This window comes from Populus euphratica, unplaced genomic scaffold (assembly GCF_000495115.2).
Source record: "Populus euphratica unplaced genomic scaffold, PopEup_1.0 scaffold78.1, whole genome shotgun sequence".
NCBI classification, from domain to species: domain Eukaryota; kingdom Viridiplantae; phylum Streptophyta; class Magnoliopsida; order Malpighiales; family Salicaceae; genus Populus; species Populus euphratica.
The window spans coordinates 1,544,140-1,560,705 of NW_011499867.1; the positions used below are offsets into that span (position 1 = coordinate 1,544,140).

The window sequence follows — 16,566 nt, forward strand, 5'->3', positions numbered from 1 at the left end:
CTTCCCTTCTAAGTAAAGAGATGTTACTTCAACCCATTATTTTATAAGAGTTAGGTTGATCTTGAAGAATTTCTGACATTTCCTAAACTATATTATATTATTGAATTACTTAACTTATAAGAAATGCATATTTACACATTTATACTTCTGCATTCTTCAACGAACTTGACTAACTAACTAATTAAGCTTAACATCATGAATCACATGCTTTACATGTTTTTTAATCTTTAAGCCCTTCAATAATTGCAACTGTTATTGTTCTTCATGCTAACTACTTCCATCACATACATCTTGGAAAAATGATGAAGAGATTTGATATATTTTTTGCTTGATGGGAAAGTTAAAAGATGAAGAAAAGATTTAAGATATCCTTTTTTTTTAATTTTTAGCTAAAAAACTAGATGGATGAATAGTTATCCATGCTTTCTCTTTATTCTTCTACTTTATTCAATCCATCATTGTCCTTATCTATCTCTTTAACAAGCATAGATTAAAACTTGCTTTAGGACACCCTTGCTCTTTAAAAAAAAAAAAAGCAAGACAAATATAAGAAATAGATGTGAAAAGAAGTACAATGTCCAATTCCATAGTTTCATCATCTTATAAAATTATTTTAAAATGTGCAGCATAATCAAATAATTAGTTTTGAGAAACTCCCAAAACAACAAGCAACAAAACTGCTGGGGACATGAATTCAACTTCAACATTAAATTCATAACTAATAAAATCGAAGGAGGGGATAAACTCAAAATTAAAGTTGTAATTTTAGGACATAAACAATTTAAATATGATCTATAGGTGAAATCATGAAAAACTTCTGCACTTCTAAATTTTCTTTTTGAGTTTTCATACATTAACTAACTAGATGTCTCTTGTCAAATTGGGAATACTTCGATCATCTTGAGAAAAATTGTTTTTCTCTACTAAATTTAAACTATTGAGATTCTTACAACATTTATGTATTGTATCTCAAGTTTTTATTAAAACAAATTGTGCTATTCTTCATCATAAAAAATCATAAGTAAAGAATGTGTACTGTAACTTAAGAAATATATTTTTCTCTCCAAAATTTAAATATACATTTTTTATTTTAATTACTATAAAATTAAATAAAAATTAGCTCTAAGATTTATCCCAAAATATTGGACAGGTGTAAAGCATGTCTGTATACGCGCAAGCAACAAATATGTAAGCTAGTATTTGAATGCGCAGTGTAATCCTATTTTGATTTGAATTCAACATTGTCCTTAAAAAATCATTAGAATATAATTTTGATATCTCAATGTCATTTGATTTTTATAGAGAATTTTTATTTCAACATATTATTTGTTTTTTTCATTTCAAATAGATTTTTTATTGACTAACATTAAAATTTTAACATCAAAACATTTAAAATTGCTAGTGTATCAGGGGAAAAAAAAGTGCATTTTATGTATAACCATGGTCAGTTTAAATTTGAAAAAATAAAAATATTTCTTGTAATATTTCTCTAATTATGTAGAAGGTTTATTGTCCAGGAAACTACCTCCAATTAACTATACCAAACTTAACCAAATAGATATGGTGATTATTTTATAATAATAAACAGATTGGCAGCTTGTGATATGTCAAGAGTCGGACCAAAACAATTTTAATGTAAAAACATTGTTTAGATGATTGTAAGGTTTTTAAAAAGTACGAAAAATCAGAGATTTAAGTCATTAATTTTCTTAGATTTAATAATATCAGTTAATTTAATAATATAATATAAAAACATGCAACAACAACAATAGATAAATTATACAAACTAAATTAGCTTAAGTTAATTTAAATTAACTCATAAAGCATGTGACTAACCTTATAAAAGAATAAAATCGAGAAAATAAATTATAAAACAAGAAAAAAAAAGTTTAAATTAACCCGGATTAACCTTTCAAACATATAACCTAGGTCTTAAAGCTATAATTATTTCATATAAAGTAAATCTAAAAAAATCACGAATAATTTCTAATTAACAAAATATCAATCAATAAAATATCAAGGCATTAAATTGAAGGAAAAAATCGACAAAAGGGGGGTTTAAAACAAAAAAAAATAGTAATTAAAAAAATAAAAATTAAATTTAACATAAAAATAAAATGTTAAGGGAATTGAAAAAAATTCAATTAAAAATGATTTTAAAAAATAAAAATAAAAAATGCAATTCAAATTTGACAAGTAAAAAAACCAATAAAAGATGAAATTAAAAAAAAAATACAATTATATAAATTATTTAAAATTATATAAATAATAATAATAAAATAGATGAAAACTAAAAAAAAATTAAAGAGTTACTTTAAAAATTTACCCGGTCAGACATAACAATTACAAAGAAAAAAAAAAGAATTAAAAAAAAAAGACCGTAAACACCAAACTTAAGATTTGTTAGTTACATGTACACTCGAGACTGGAGTTAGGTACATGTGCCACTCGAGAATGGTAGGGCCATAATTAAGATTCAAACACTGTTACAAATGCATATATTTAGCTATTGTATAATGTTGCACGTGCTATAAGAAAAACATGAATATAGCCATGCATGTACACATTAACAACACGAATCATCTACTTTTTAATATTAAATAATATTTTTTAACTAATAAAATATTAAATTATTCTAATCCAACTTGATAATAACAAAAATAAAAACCATAATAGAAAGACCAAAACACCACTACAAGTAAGATAGAGATAATTTGAATTTAAAAGCAATGAAATACCCTAGCCCATGAAAACTTTGCTACAGTACAATCCTACCCCTTTTAGTTTTTTTTATTAGGTTAATCCTTCAAATCAGGTTAATTTGTCAAACCTGAAATTCGTATCATGAAAGTTTGATAACTAAATAGAAAAAAAAAAATTGACAAGTTAACCGGGTTAAACTGTTAAACCAGATTAACCCGTCAAGCTCGAGATACGTATCATGAAAATCTGGTAATTAAATAAAAAAAAATTTAACATTAACAAACTAAACTAAATGAAAAATTAATTAAAAAGAAAAAAAGCAAAAAAAATTTAGGTTAACCTATTAAACTAGGTTAAATAAAAATCTGATAATTAAATAAAAAAAATTAACATTAACAAACTAAATTTTTAAAAAAATTATTCAAAGAAAAAAACACAAAAAAAGGCATGTAAAGGCATAAAAAACAAACAAAATAAAAAAATAGAAAAAAAAGAAAAAGAAAGACAATTATGTTATTATAATTATAATTATAATATATAAGTGGAGGCGTGGGGAAAGCTACATTGCTTTCCCCGAGTGTTTTAAAGTTATTGACGAGATAATATGCCCGCGCGCTGTCGCGGGCTTATAAAACAAATGCATTTGATAATGTTATAATTGTAAACCAGTGCTAGATAAGTAATAAAAACTAAAGGTATGATGAAACAAATATTTCATGATGAAGAAAAATGTTGTGTTGGTGATCAAAAACTTAGAAACTGAATAAAATGATTTGTAGCAATCCAAAGTGTTTTATGAGTAAAGATATAGTGCTTTCGCCACATGATTTAGCTTTTTTGTTAATAAAAAACAAAAAAATTACAAAGCTAAATTCTCAAGCAACTTAAAATAAAGATAATTTTGGAAGGAAAAAAACCCATGAAGAAAAATATTATAGCAATTAACAATGTGTTGTAAGAAAAACTACAGTGCTTTTCCCAATAAAATAAAATAAAAAATTATTTAGAAAAATACTGTAGCAATCCACAATGTTTTATGAAAAAAACTACAACACTTTCCCCATATAATTTAGCTTTATTATAATTATAATTCTTAACCAATTCAATATTCAAAAAAAATCGACAAGATAATTTTGAAAAAAATCATAAAAAAAATCATATGGAAAAACACTGCAACGATTCATGGTGTTTTAAAGAAAAAAAATTAAAAAGTTAAATTCTTAATTAGCTTAATATTAAAAAAAAATCAACAGAGATATGTTTAGAAAAAAATAACAAAAAAAAAAATCATGTTGGAAACACTGTAGTAATTCACAGTGTTTTATAATGAAAGTTACAATGCTTCCCCATATGATTTAGCCTTATTTGTAATGACTTGTAATTGTAATTCTCAAACAGTTTAATATTGAAAAAAATTGACAAAGATAATTTTAAAAAAATTATAAGGAAAAAAACCATGTGGAAAGACACTCGAGTAATTCACAATGTTTTGTAAGGAAAGCTACAATATTTCCCTCACATGATTAAGCTTTATCACAAATTTAAATTATAACCAACTCAATATTAAAAAAAATAAAATTGATGAAGATAATTTTTAAAAAATATTACAAAAATAAAAACACAAAAGAAACTAGAAAAAAACCATGTGAGGAAAAACTGTATCAATCCATAGTGTTTTGTGAGAAAAAAACTTATATTTACTTGTAATTATAATTCTTAAACAACTTAATATTTAAAAAATAAAATTGATAAAGATAAATTTAGAAAAAATACATAACAAAACAGAAAAAAAACCATGTAGGAAAAAACATTATAGCAATTCACAGTAATTTACAAGGAAAGTTACTGTGTTTTCATCACATATTATAACTGTAATTTTTAACCAGCTTAATATTAAAAAATAAAATAAAAAAGATAATTTTTGATAAAATCATAAAAAAAAACCATGCGGAGAAACATTGTAGCGATCAACAATGTTTTAAAGAAAAAATTACAAAACTAAAATATTAAAAAAATTGACAAATATAATTGTAAAAAATAAAATTAAAAAACTATGTGAGAAAACACCGCAGAAATCCACAATATTTTAAAGGAAAAAAGTACAAAGTAAAATTTTTAATCAGCTCAATATTTAAAAAGTAAAATCAACAAAAGTAATTTTGAAAAAAAATTAACAAAAAAGAAAACAAAGGAAATTTTTTTAAAAAAAAAAGGAAAGTGATTTTGGAAAAAAAAAAAGAAAAAAGGGGAAAGTTGGGGAAAATATGAAAAAATACAAAAAAAAGAAGAAAAGCAATGTGGACTACCGTTGTAATCCACAGTAATTTTGGTATGGGGGACTGTGATTCCTCCACGCCATTTAGAGGTAATTTGCAAGGAAAGTTACATTATTTTCGTCACATATTATAACTGTAATTTTTAATTAGTTTAATATTAAAAAATAAAATAAAAAAAAGATAATTTAAAGAAAATCATAAAAAAAAAATCATGCGGAGAAACACTGTAACAATCAATAATTTTTTAAAGAAAAAATTACAAAACTAAAATATTAAAAAAAATAAAAAAAAAAATTATGTGAGAAAACACTGCAAAAATCCATAGTATTTTAAAAAAAAAATTATAAAGTGAAATTTTTAACCAGCTTAATATTTAAAATGTAAAATTAATAAAAATAATTTAAAAAAAAAAAACAAAGGAAAATTGAAAAAGGAAAAGGAAAGTGATTTTGAAAAAAAAGAAAAAATACAAAAAAGCAGAAAATTGGAGAAAAAATACAAAAAAAAAAAACACTATAAATTATTGTCGTAATCCATGGTGATTTAGGTGTGGGGGAATAGTGATTCCCCTACATCACCATTTCGAGTATGGTATAATAATTATATTAATCACTTATAAAGAACTGATGAATCATTGTCAATATATGTTGCACGTTGTTGTTCGAAGCTGATTGGGTTTGTTCGCCACGCCAACCAAGGGTGGCCTTTATTATTTTTCATCAGTCACCACCACCACATGGTCCCGCTATTGTGTGGACCCGCCCCCGCCCTTTTAATTATTTTTTAAATAATTCATACAGATTATATACGATGCCTCCCCGCATATCAATTACTATCATTCAATAAAAATATAAATTAACACAAAAAAAAAACATAAAAATTCAATGCTTTGAAATTTTTTTTTTGGAGCAGTATGATCTTCATGCTAGATTACTGTTTTTGCAATGTTATGAATTTATATCTGTATTACAGTTGAATATGTTTTTCAATTGAGACATATCCTAATAATACTATTTTTATAATATTTTTTTGGTAAATTAATTGAAAAATATCAAAATTATATAAAAAAATATACACCTATATAAAATCAATTTAATACCATTTCAGGTTTTATTTATTTGTTGGAGAGTAGTTTTTAAAAAAAAAATCATGAAAATTAATTCCAAAAAAGTAGATTATATTTTGATATTTGACAATATAATGAAAAATATATTGAAAAATATTTTATTAATATTTTAATGTTTTAAAAGAATTATAGAACATGTATAAAACATTAAATATAAGTATTTGACTACTTACAATAAAATATTGAGATATAAAAAATATAATGGTGAAATGTTTTTATTATATCATATATTTATATATGGCTTATTTTATAAAATATAACTACATATAATATAAATATTTTAAATATAATATTATAAATATATTACCTTGTTAAATATTTTTTAACTCAAATCTATTAATTTTTTTAAAATTTAAAAGAAATTGTCTAAAGATTTTTTTTAGAAATAAATAGATTCAAAAATATTTTAATGGGTTTTTTGGATAAACTTTTTTTCAAGGGGTATGGACAATTATTCCTTTAATATCCTTTTAATATATATCATTTAAGCATTAGTAAATAAATATAAACATTTTACATCAAACATAGTCATGCATAAATACTAAGTTTTAATATCATACTCATACATATTAATTCAAATTAACAAACATAAACATACTATATCAAATAACAAATATGGACTTTCTTATCTTAATAAAATCATCTTAGCAAACAAGCTTATATAAATGTTGATTCACAAAATTTTAAGCATAAATTTTCCTCAAATTGGTATTTTTTGCGATAAATGCTTTTCCAAACATTTTATTTCAGGCCAAGTGATAAAAAGCATCACTAAGAGTGATCTCATCAAAACCTTTAGTTTTTGTCACTTTTGCATATAGCTCATTAACATCAAGTTGATTTTTGCTTAGGTTTAGAAGTGTAAACGCTACATCTTCAACATTTCAAACAATTTTTTAACACCATTATCTTTATATATATGATTTTTCTTCCTATATTGTCTCTTTTGTGTGCTAGATAAAGATATCTCTTTTCATTTTAAAATTTCTTTATATTCACCATAATTTTTAATTGAAGCAGATTAGATTTCAGTGTTCTCTTCCAAGTTGATGTTAGCATATGACTTGGCATCATTTTTTGTTTTCATATCTTTTTCAACAATAATTGTCATTGCTTCATATATATTAAGTATTTTGTAGAGATATTTGTCATAATCAGAATGTGCATTTTTATAAAGTTTAGAATATGAAATTTTTAGTTGCTTGTAAAAAGTTTTGGGAAGAAAAGGTAAAAATGTAAATTACAAACAATATACTATTTTATACTACATTTACTTTTTCATCGTATATATCTTTTGAAATTGTGATCATCTTCAAACAATCATTTCAACCAAAACCATTTTTATTTTTAATTTTGGTTATTGTTCCCTTTTTTTTCATGGTTCTGAGATGATTCTCTACATAATTAGGCTCGCATTGCATATTGAACTTTTGACTAATTTTTAAAGCCACCTTAACAAAAGATTATGTTTTAAAGGTGGAAGAAGACTTGTTTCCTTTAAGTGTCTTTTCGACTAATATCTCAAATAACATGTGAAACATACGTTTAAACTGTGTGAAATGCTTACCCTTGCATTTTTCATTCTTTGTGGTACTCATTTCTATAAAATAATTACAAATTTATACAAAATAAAATCATACAACATTTAGATTAAATTACTTTTATACAAAAATAAACACATATAATTAACACTTAATTACTAATTTCTTTGAGTGTTATAATCATTCCACATGGTCATTATTTTGTCATACGCGTAGTGTGACAGGGCGTCGGGGTTAAAGAGTCGCCACCTACTTGTTTAGTTTAGAGTCACTACGAGACCTGGATGAACTAGTTTTATTTGAAATTTCAGGGTAAGGGACTGGTTGTGGTTAAGAAAGATATTAGCACCCTAACACACTTTACCTGAGATAAATTACATTATGTGATCTAGATATGATTCAAAGGTGTTGATGAATTCCTAACCGATGATTCATTTATGGCTCATAATAAAGATTTATGCTCATGAAGAAATCTGACATTTTGAAATCATTATAAGCTCCAATACCCAGATAAAAGCTTATAGAAAGAGTCCATATAGGTGCTTTAACAGAGTTCACTTATCTTGGGAAGCGAAAGTGTTTTCCATAACTCGTATAGTATGGTAAAAAATACTCTAAATTAAAATTGGTGAATATTCAAAAAGATTCTAAAAACTTTCTAGTCAACTCTTGATATTTAAATAATATCCTACTTGTAGCTCCAATATTTATACCAAAATATTGGCCATTAATTTTTAGAGAAAAAAATTAGGATTATTGAAAGATTGACCAAATCTTTATGGAATTTTACAAACTTATTTTAAATTCCAAAAAAAAAAAGAATCTAAACCACTGCTAAAAAAAAAATTCTCCTTTTTTAATGTATAAAATGCATTTTTTTTTATAAAGATTGGGTTGTATGTAACAACCAGAAATTCTTTATTTTAAAGCTATATTTGACAAAAAGTCATTTTCTTCTAAAGTCAAAAATATTAAAATAGGCTCAAGGGGGTGTTTTCCAAACACACACTTAAGACAAAGAAAACTTTTAGCAAAAACATTATTGTCCAAACAGGGCTTTAGCTTTGACTTGATTTTAACTTGACCAGGTTGACTCAAAACTTAAGGCTCGACCATAAATTGAATCAAAGTTCACTAGTTTGACCTGAAAAATAAATCAAAACCTAAATCAAAATCTAAAATAAAATCAAACCTAAAAAACATAAAAGCTTAAATGTTTTTATCAAAACATATCAAACCCCATAAAAATGAAGAACATGAAGAACACCGAAGAACATTCAACATGAACCTAGCAACATAGATTTCAAATCAGCAAATGTGGACAAACCAAGGACATGAACATGTTGGAAATCAAGTAAGGATCAATAATTTAGCATTCATGCACTTCGATTATTACTTAACATCATGATTTTATCAAAATAAATTTTGGATCAAAACCAAAATTCTAAGATTAAAGCCTACTCAAAACATGTTATTGATGCAAATAAATCCTAGTTTATTGACTAATAAATTCGTCCAAAAGATTCTATGTAATTAATTAGACCAAATTTGGTCTAAATCATGGGGCTAAGATAATATTGTTCTTAGGACACATAAAACACTACTTTAGAACATAAAAAATACCTAGATATAGAACCAGCCACTGTCAAACTTAGAACTGGCATTTTCGATCCCTAAAACATGTTTTCTTAGTCTCAACAAACCACATTACCATAACCAAACATATTTGAATCAAAAGAACCAAGAAATAACCTTAAATCATCCTGATTATGCAAGATGTTTCAAATCCAAAAAACTATAAACTTAAAATAGCATACATATTCATGCAATATGGATTCAAAATTGATTTTTTTAGGCTCATTTTGATCATGAATAGAACTAGCAAATCAAGAATAAACATCATTACTTCAACATGCATTACTTAAGTTAAACTAAAACAACTTAAATAGAAAACTTTTATTACATCTAAAACATTAAAAAAAAAACTTTTAGAAAATAGAATCAAATTATCATTGTAACAAAAAGAGTCACCACAACACTACTTGCCAAGCATTTTAAATCTCATTTCCATGCATGTAAGCATAAATGCAGACCAAATGACAATAAAAAAACTCAAGTAAGCCACGTGGACTCCACTTATAGGTTAGAAAGTATACCTTCAAGCTCCTATAATAGCTATTATCCTCTTTGCTTTCTTTGTAAAGAATTGCTTTCATAAGCTTATTGTCCTTTCAAAACTTAAGAAATCCTTATGGTGGGTTCTTAAACCATCACATTTAGAGTTTCTTTATCAACCTTTTTTTCTTTTTATCTCCTATCTGCTCTGATTTTCTAATGGGATATTTTTAGGGTTTTGTTAGGGTTTTTAATGGATTCAAACATGAATTGATCAAAGCTTAGCCCTTTCATTAAAATGAGAGGGTTCTGGAGTATGTTTTATAGCTGTGAGTTCTGTATTTATGCTGATTTTGCAACAAACTTGGTTTTGGAGGTTTTCCAAACTTGGAGACCAATAAGCTTATTTTTGGTTTTTTGATCTTGAGAGAAATGTTGTCAACTTTTTATAAGAACCTATTGATAAGGCTTGAAGTATGAACATACAAAAAAAATTAGTGGTTTTGTGAAATGAGTATCATAATCATCAATGACTAGGTTAAATAATTTAGAGGCTTTGTTGAAATAACTTTAACATCATCGTTGTTGAAGACCACCTAATTTTGGTAGATGAGATGTATATATTTTCTTTGGATTCAACTTTACTCAATTTAAAGGTCTGTAGCTCCATATTTATTTGTTTGAAAGTGTCAACCCAATTAATTTCTATATACTAAAATTATATAATTTGGGCTCAACTTAAAAACCTCCCAAAAACAAATTTTACTAACAAATCAATAAATTTTCTAAAGTGGGTTTCTTTTAACCTTGCAAAATATCTCAACAAAATAGAAACTTTCCAATAAGTGTATAGAAAATGTGAATATATAGCAATTCAGTTCAAAAATCAATCATTCCTAATCTAGACTTCTTCAAAGCTAAAAGCTTAATAGGTAATGCCCCTAATCTCTATTGGTTTTTGTAAAGATTGATGATCCACAATAAAAATACAAATCTTTTAAACATAGAACAAATAAAAAGAAAATAGTTTCAATGAAAGAGAGATTTTTTTAGAAAATAGATTAGTTTTGAGTAAAAAACAAATTGTTGGAGAAAGAAATTTGAGACACTCAGATATATTTTTAAGTAGATATAATTTTTAGTTAAAAAAAATAAATATGTTTTTCTAAATATAAAATAAGAAAATTAGTTCCTCTTATAAAATCTTATAGATATAATTTTCAATTAAAAGAAAGAAAAGTGTTTTTGTCTTGTAAAAACTTAATTTTCATAGGTCAAAAACCACTTTTCAATTGATCTTTTTTTTAAAACAAAGCAAACATTAAAAAATAAGAAAAATAGTTTTTAGAAATAAACAAGACCCATTCTAATACTTTTCGATAAGACAATTTCAACAGCAATGTGAATTACGCTCCGCCTTTAAATTCCAATGACAAAAAATCTTTTCTCTATTAACAATGCAAGTGACCAAGAAGTTTTATGTCATCTATAGAAACGTTTAATTAATCAAATATTATAAAAATGAATAGTTCTGCATTCAACTCATTTTAAAAATCTTAAGCGTTATAAAAGTACCCTGACCACGAGTTCCCAAAAGGGTAGTTTGTACACTTGTTTTCCTGTGACATTTGACGTAAATAAATAAATAATAATAATAATAATAATAATAATAAAAGAAATGCTGACACAGCAAAATAAAAACAATTATAAATATACGGTAAAAGGATACAATTTATTTTCGGCAGCGAAATTAATGAAATAAAAACAAAAGGAGAAGAATTAAAAACTAAAAAACACGCATATATAGATGGGGGTCCCAATCAACCAAATAATAAGGCAAATAATAGAATTCAGTTGACATATCAATTCTAGCTGCCATGGCGCACAGTCACCGTAAATTGATGTCAATTAACTCCCTTTAACTTATAAAAACATTAATTACAAGTTGAAAATACACCAATATCATATATTAATTACAATCTAAACTATATTATTTTTTAAATTATTTTATTTTATTAAATTTGGTTTTTTTACTATGCTAGAGTACAAATACATTAACTTTCATATTCTAGTGGTAAAAATAAAAAAATAAAAGTAAAAATGAATGCAAAAGATTATGTCCTCCGGATAACTTATAAAAAAAATGTAGAATTCGGAGAACCATCTCCATAACTTTTGTTTTATCTTATAGAATCTAACACTCAATTTATTTCTCTAAAAGTGTATGAACGAGTTTTTGTTATTTTTCAATTTTTCATGTATTTTGTTTTGTTTTGTTTGATAAAATAGATAAAAAAAAATAAAGATAAAGATAAAAAAAAATAGAAAGTGAAATTATAGACAAGAAAGAAAAAAGGAACTAAGATGAGTAGGGGACTAAAAAATATAATGATAAGATTGTGCAAAGAATAAAAATATATAAATAGAAAAACCAAACATAATTGGAAAGTTATATGAAAAAAAAAAACTAAAAAAATTGTAATTGAATAATATTATTGATGTAAATTAATCTTTTAATAAAAAAAAACATGTTTTTGTTAGAAAGAAAAAAAAATGAATAAGGAAGGAGGGTTTTTGGCTAAAGAAAACAAATTCCCATTTAAATCATTTGAATTACTACAAATATTTAGTTTAATTATATCAAGTTTTAATTCATGGTACCCGTAAAAAATATGCGTTTTCATAAAAGAAAATAACATTTATAAAAAATAAAATTTATATTAAAAATATATATTTTTTTCTCTATAATTTAATTTTAAAAAATATTTATTGTGATTACCACCTAATTTAATAAAAATATATTTTATGAATCTCACCAAAACAAAGTTAATGTATTTTATTATAAATATGTTTGGTATTATGGTAGTAGTTGTTTTTTAAAATATTTTTAGTTTAAAAATATATCAAAATAAATATTTTTTATTTTTTAAAATTTATTTTCAATATAAATATATCAATATAATCTAAAAATATTTAAAAAATAATTTTTAATTTTTAACTCATAGTGGTTCACAATATAAAATATAAAAATCAACAATTTAATATGAATATAATAATAAAAAGTAAATTGAAAACTCAAGAATAATGAACGTAGCAGCTTCCATTCCCACCTGTTTATTCTTTAGTCTTTCCCAAATCAGAGTGGAGATTTGAAAAGCTTATAGATCTAGAGATTGTTTGTCAAATCCATTTTTTTTTAAATCAAATAAAAAACTTGTTTGTTTTAATTTTTTTGCTTTTAGAAAATATAAAAAGCCACATAAAATAGCTAATTTATGAATGTGATATTTTTTTTCTTATAAAAAATATTACAACAATCAAGTTTGTCTGTTAGAAGCCACGAATGAGACGGTCTGAAACTAATCTGAAGAAATTAACTTCGGGTGTTTTTTTATTTTTATTTTTTTATTCTTTAATTTTAAATGCGTGGTGGTAGAGGTACTCTCTTTATGAACAAAGGACACGCGCGGTAGACACGCTCGAATACCGAAACGCGTAGGGTTGGGAACGGCAATCACATGTCATTTTTTTGATTTACGTTAAAGTCAGCCCGACAAATCCATAAATAAATTAAAATCATTTTTCTCTTATGTTTTTCACCTCTCTCCTGACCTCCTGCCTCCTACCTCCCCATTTATCTTCTTCCTACCCTCCTCTCTCTCTCTCTCTCTCTCTGTCTCAAGGAACCACTTCCTCGCCTACCTCCTCTTCTTTCACCCATGTTTGAGTTTGGGGACGACCTTACAATAGAAGGGTATCGAGTCTCATGGCTAATATGGATCCAAGTACTGGTCTTGCTCCTCCTCGTCTTGCTCCTTTTTTGTTTCAGCTTCTTTACTGCAGATCTCACAGACACCACCACTACTTCCTCCTCCGCCTCACCATCCACTCTTGGTGTTTTCACGCCCCTTCATTGCCATTTGGACAACCAAATCCTCAGGCATAATGATCATGTCTCAAACCGCCTGCAACACAGCCAGGTATATACGCAGTCCTTGTTAAGTTTTCTGTGCTTTGGCTTCTAAGAACTCTTAAACCCCATCTGGTAAAATCTAATTCCTTTGGCTTGGATTAGAAACAACTTAAACATTAAGGTATTATTCTTGCTTTTTGTCTGTCTATTTCTTGACTTCTTTTTGCTTGTTCTCAAGGTTTTCCTTGTAGCTTATTATCATGTTTTTTGACCTCCCCTTTTCACAAATTCACACCGAAGGACCGACAGAATATTGTAAAAATCATCAGGGCCCCATCCCCTAACCACCGTAGCCATTTTCAATTGCCGTCACTGTCACCCTCTCGAACCACTTTCGCACATGAAGTTACTCCTTCAGCTTGCCATCAAGCCTTAATGCGGATTTGGCATAGGACGCAGAAGGACCCGTATAGCCGATCCTGACTACTTTAGGATTAAAATTGGTTCTTGCTGTGACCATTAAGCCTTCAGGACTTAAATGTTGATATTGCCACATTAAAAAAAATGTTACCAGTAGAACTGCTTAATTACATTAACATTAGAAAATCTCTTGGTAAAGTTGTACAACTGTTTGATACACTTTATTTAAGATAATAATTAGGAAACTTGCAAGCATTGTACTTGGTTATGCTTTTCCCCTCTCTTTTTCGCGAATAAGTGTTGCCCTTTTCTTTCCTTTTCCTTTACTCCGGTTGTTTTGTTAGAGAAGAAACTGCTGATAATGCTTTATGCCTCTAATGATAGCATAAGTCTAGTTAAATGGTGAAAATATAATGTGAATCTCCGTGACTTGAACTGACCACACTTTTATCTCGTCTACTGTATTTAAATTTGACCTGACTCCAGTTCTAAGTAGTATGGATGTTTAGAATTACGGTAGTAGAATTACGGTAGTAGTTGTTGATAATACATTAAAATTTTTTTTAACCAATCTCACCACGGCAATCCCAAATGCCAGCAGTTTTGCGGGCAAACAGGCGCATTCTAACAAAAACTGCTGATGAGGCTAAAAAAAACTATGATGGGTCAATTTGTTGTGTGATATCTCTATTGATTTGCACAATGATTTTCAATAATAACAACAATCAAATGCCGACAATATCTGTATTCTTTGTCGTCGTGCAAGAGCTGATAATGGGCCAATTCTTTTTTTATTTGGGCACCGCCCATATAGTCGGTACATGAATCCAAAAGGAAAAAGAAAAAGAAAAGGAATACATAGATCTTGGTGGCTAAGAACAGTTCAGTGACTTAATCACCTAAATTTAATATAATTATGCTCTATCATCCTTGTCATTTCTGGCCTCATCCTCCAATCCCCTGCCACCATTGCAATCACTCTTTCTCACGGTCTCGTGCTTGGGTTGGCAGTGGATACGACCAAACCATTTTAACCAAACCCCTGTAAATTAGAATCTTGTCTTCTTTTAAATTGCAGTAATGAATCAAATATTTAGTCTTAATTTTTATTTTTATTTTTAAAAAGATTTTTGGCTACAGGAATTCATCTTACCAAGCTATTTGTTGCTTCATGAAAATAGCTTAGGTATGGGATATATAGTTTGCCTTCGAGATATCTAACAATGTTCAAGATTCTTGCAGGCACAGCAGAACCAAAGCATAAAAGGGGAAATAACAACAAACACGGGTAGAAGAATAGTTAGTGAAGACAACATCGGAAATTCTTCTGACTTCTTCTGTTTCCATCCCTGCAACTATTTTAGGCTTGCGAAACTTGCATTTCTCAAGTGTTTCGGCTTGGACTTCTTGTCGGATAATTCTTAAAACTCAGAGCAGAAAAAAGAAAGATGACGTATGTTATTGTGTTTCTCTTTAACCTATCACTTTGAGTTCATCTATCCAGCTTTTCGGAAGTTGTTGTGCAGGAGACGAACCTCCCCGGAGGGAAAGTTGTACAGGAAATTCTCCACTACAGTTTTTAAAGCAAAGGTTGAACTTAGAACCATTGATCCCAGGGAATGGAGATCAGGTTGCAGGTTGTTCTTCTGGTGTATGCTGGTAAAATCATGGAAGGTGAGACCGCTGTGTTTTCAGGCTGTTTCAATCAGCAGATTAGAGGCTGAAATATGTGGCCGTGAAAATGTTGATTGGAGCAAAGCTGATTACCCAGTAACTTACATGTGTTTTGACACTGATCTTGCAATTGTGTTAGAAGGGTAAACTGCATTCTTTGTCTCTAATGAACTGCATTGTTAGGCTGTGAGCAGTTCAATAAACTCTGCAGCGTATTTCCCTTTAGAACAGTTTAGAATAGAATGATGAAGCTCCTGTAACAACTTTCAAGGCCAAGGCCTTATAAAAAATTAAAAAACTTGATTTTACGGTATCCAAGATCTCTTCCATGAGTGCAACGTTGCCCCCTAATCATCGTACGCTTGCCTACAATTATTTGGGTTGTAAGATTGGATTAGAGGTGCATGCAAAAACTTGATTAGGAGGCAAATAAGATTGTCCAGTGTAACTATAGGCCAGTCCAAGATTATTAGGCGCAAAACTTTGTTCAAAAGCCATAGCATTGGTCCCCAATACAACCAAGAGGTGGTTTATAAGTAGTTTTAGCCCATTGAGGTTAGGTTTCTATCCATTATAAGCTTGTGATAGCGCTTGATTCATGAGATAGTGAAAGATTTCTTCCCTGGTTTCCATTAATGGCAAGGTAATCCGCATGGCGATTAAATTGTAGCCTAAAAAGATGTATTGTGTTATTCAGTATTGTATTGTTCTTATAAATATTTAAAAGCAACTAAATAGTATTTGGTTCAATTCATTGGTTGAAATTTTGAGATATAAAATGATCAATAGGTACTGTAA

General features: G+C 27.3%; 1 long non-coding RNA gene across 1 annotated transcript; it reads left to right on the plus strand.

The window, feature by feature from the left end:
- Positions 1-13,367: 13,367 nt before the first annotated feature.
- LOC105126437 (uncharacterized) lies at positions 13,368-16,081 on the plus strand. The gene is made up of 2 exons (XR_842432.1): positions 13,368-13,741; positions 15,337-16,081. It is a non-coding gene; the product is annotated as an uncharacterized LOC105126437 (long non-coding RNA).
- Positions 16,082-16,566: the final 485 nt, after the last annotated feature.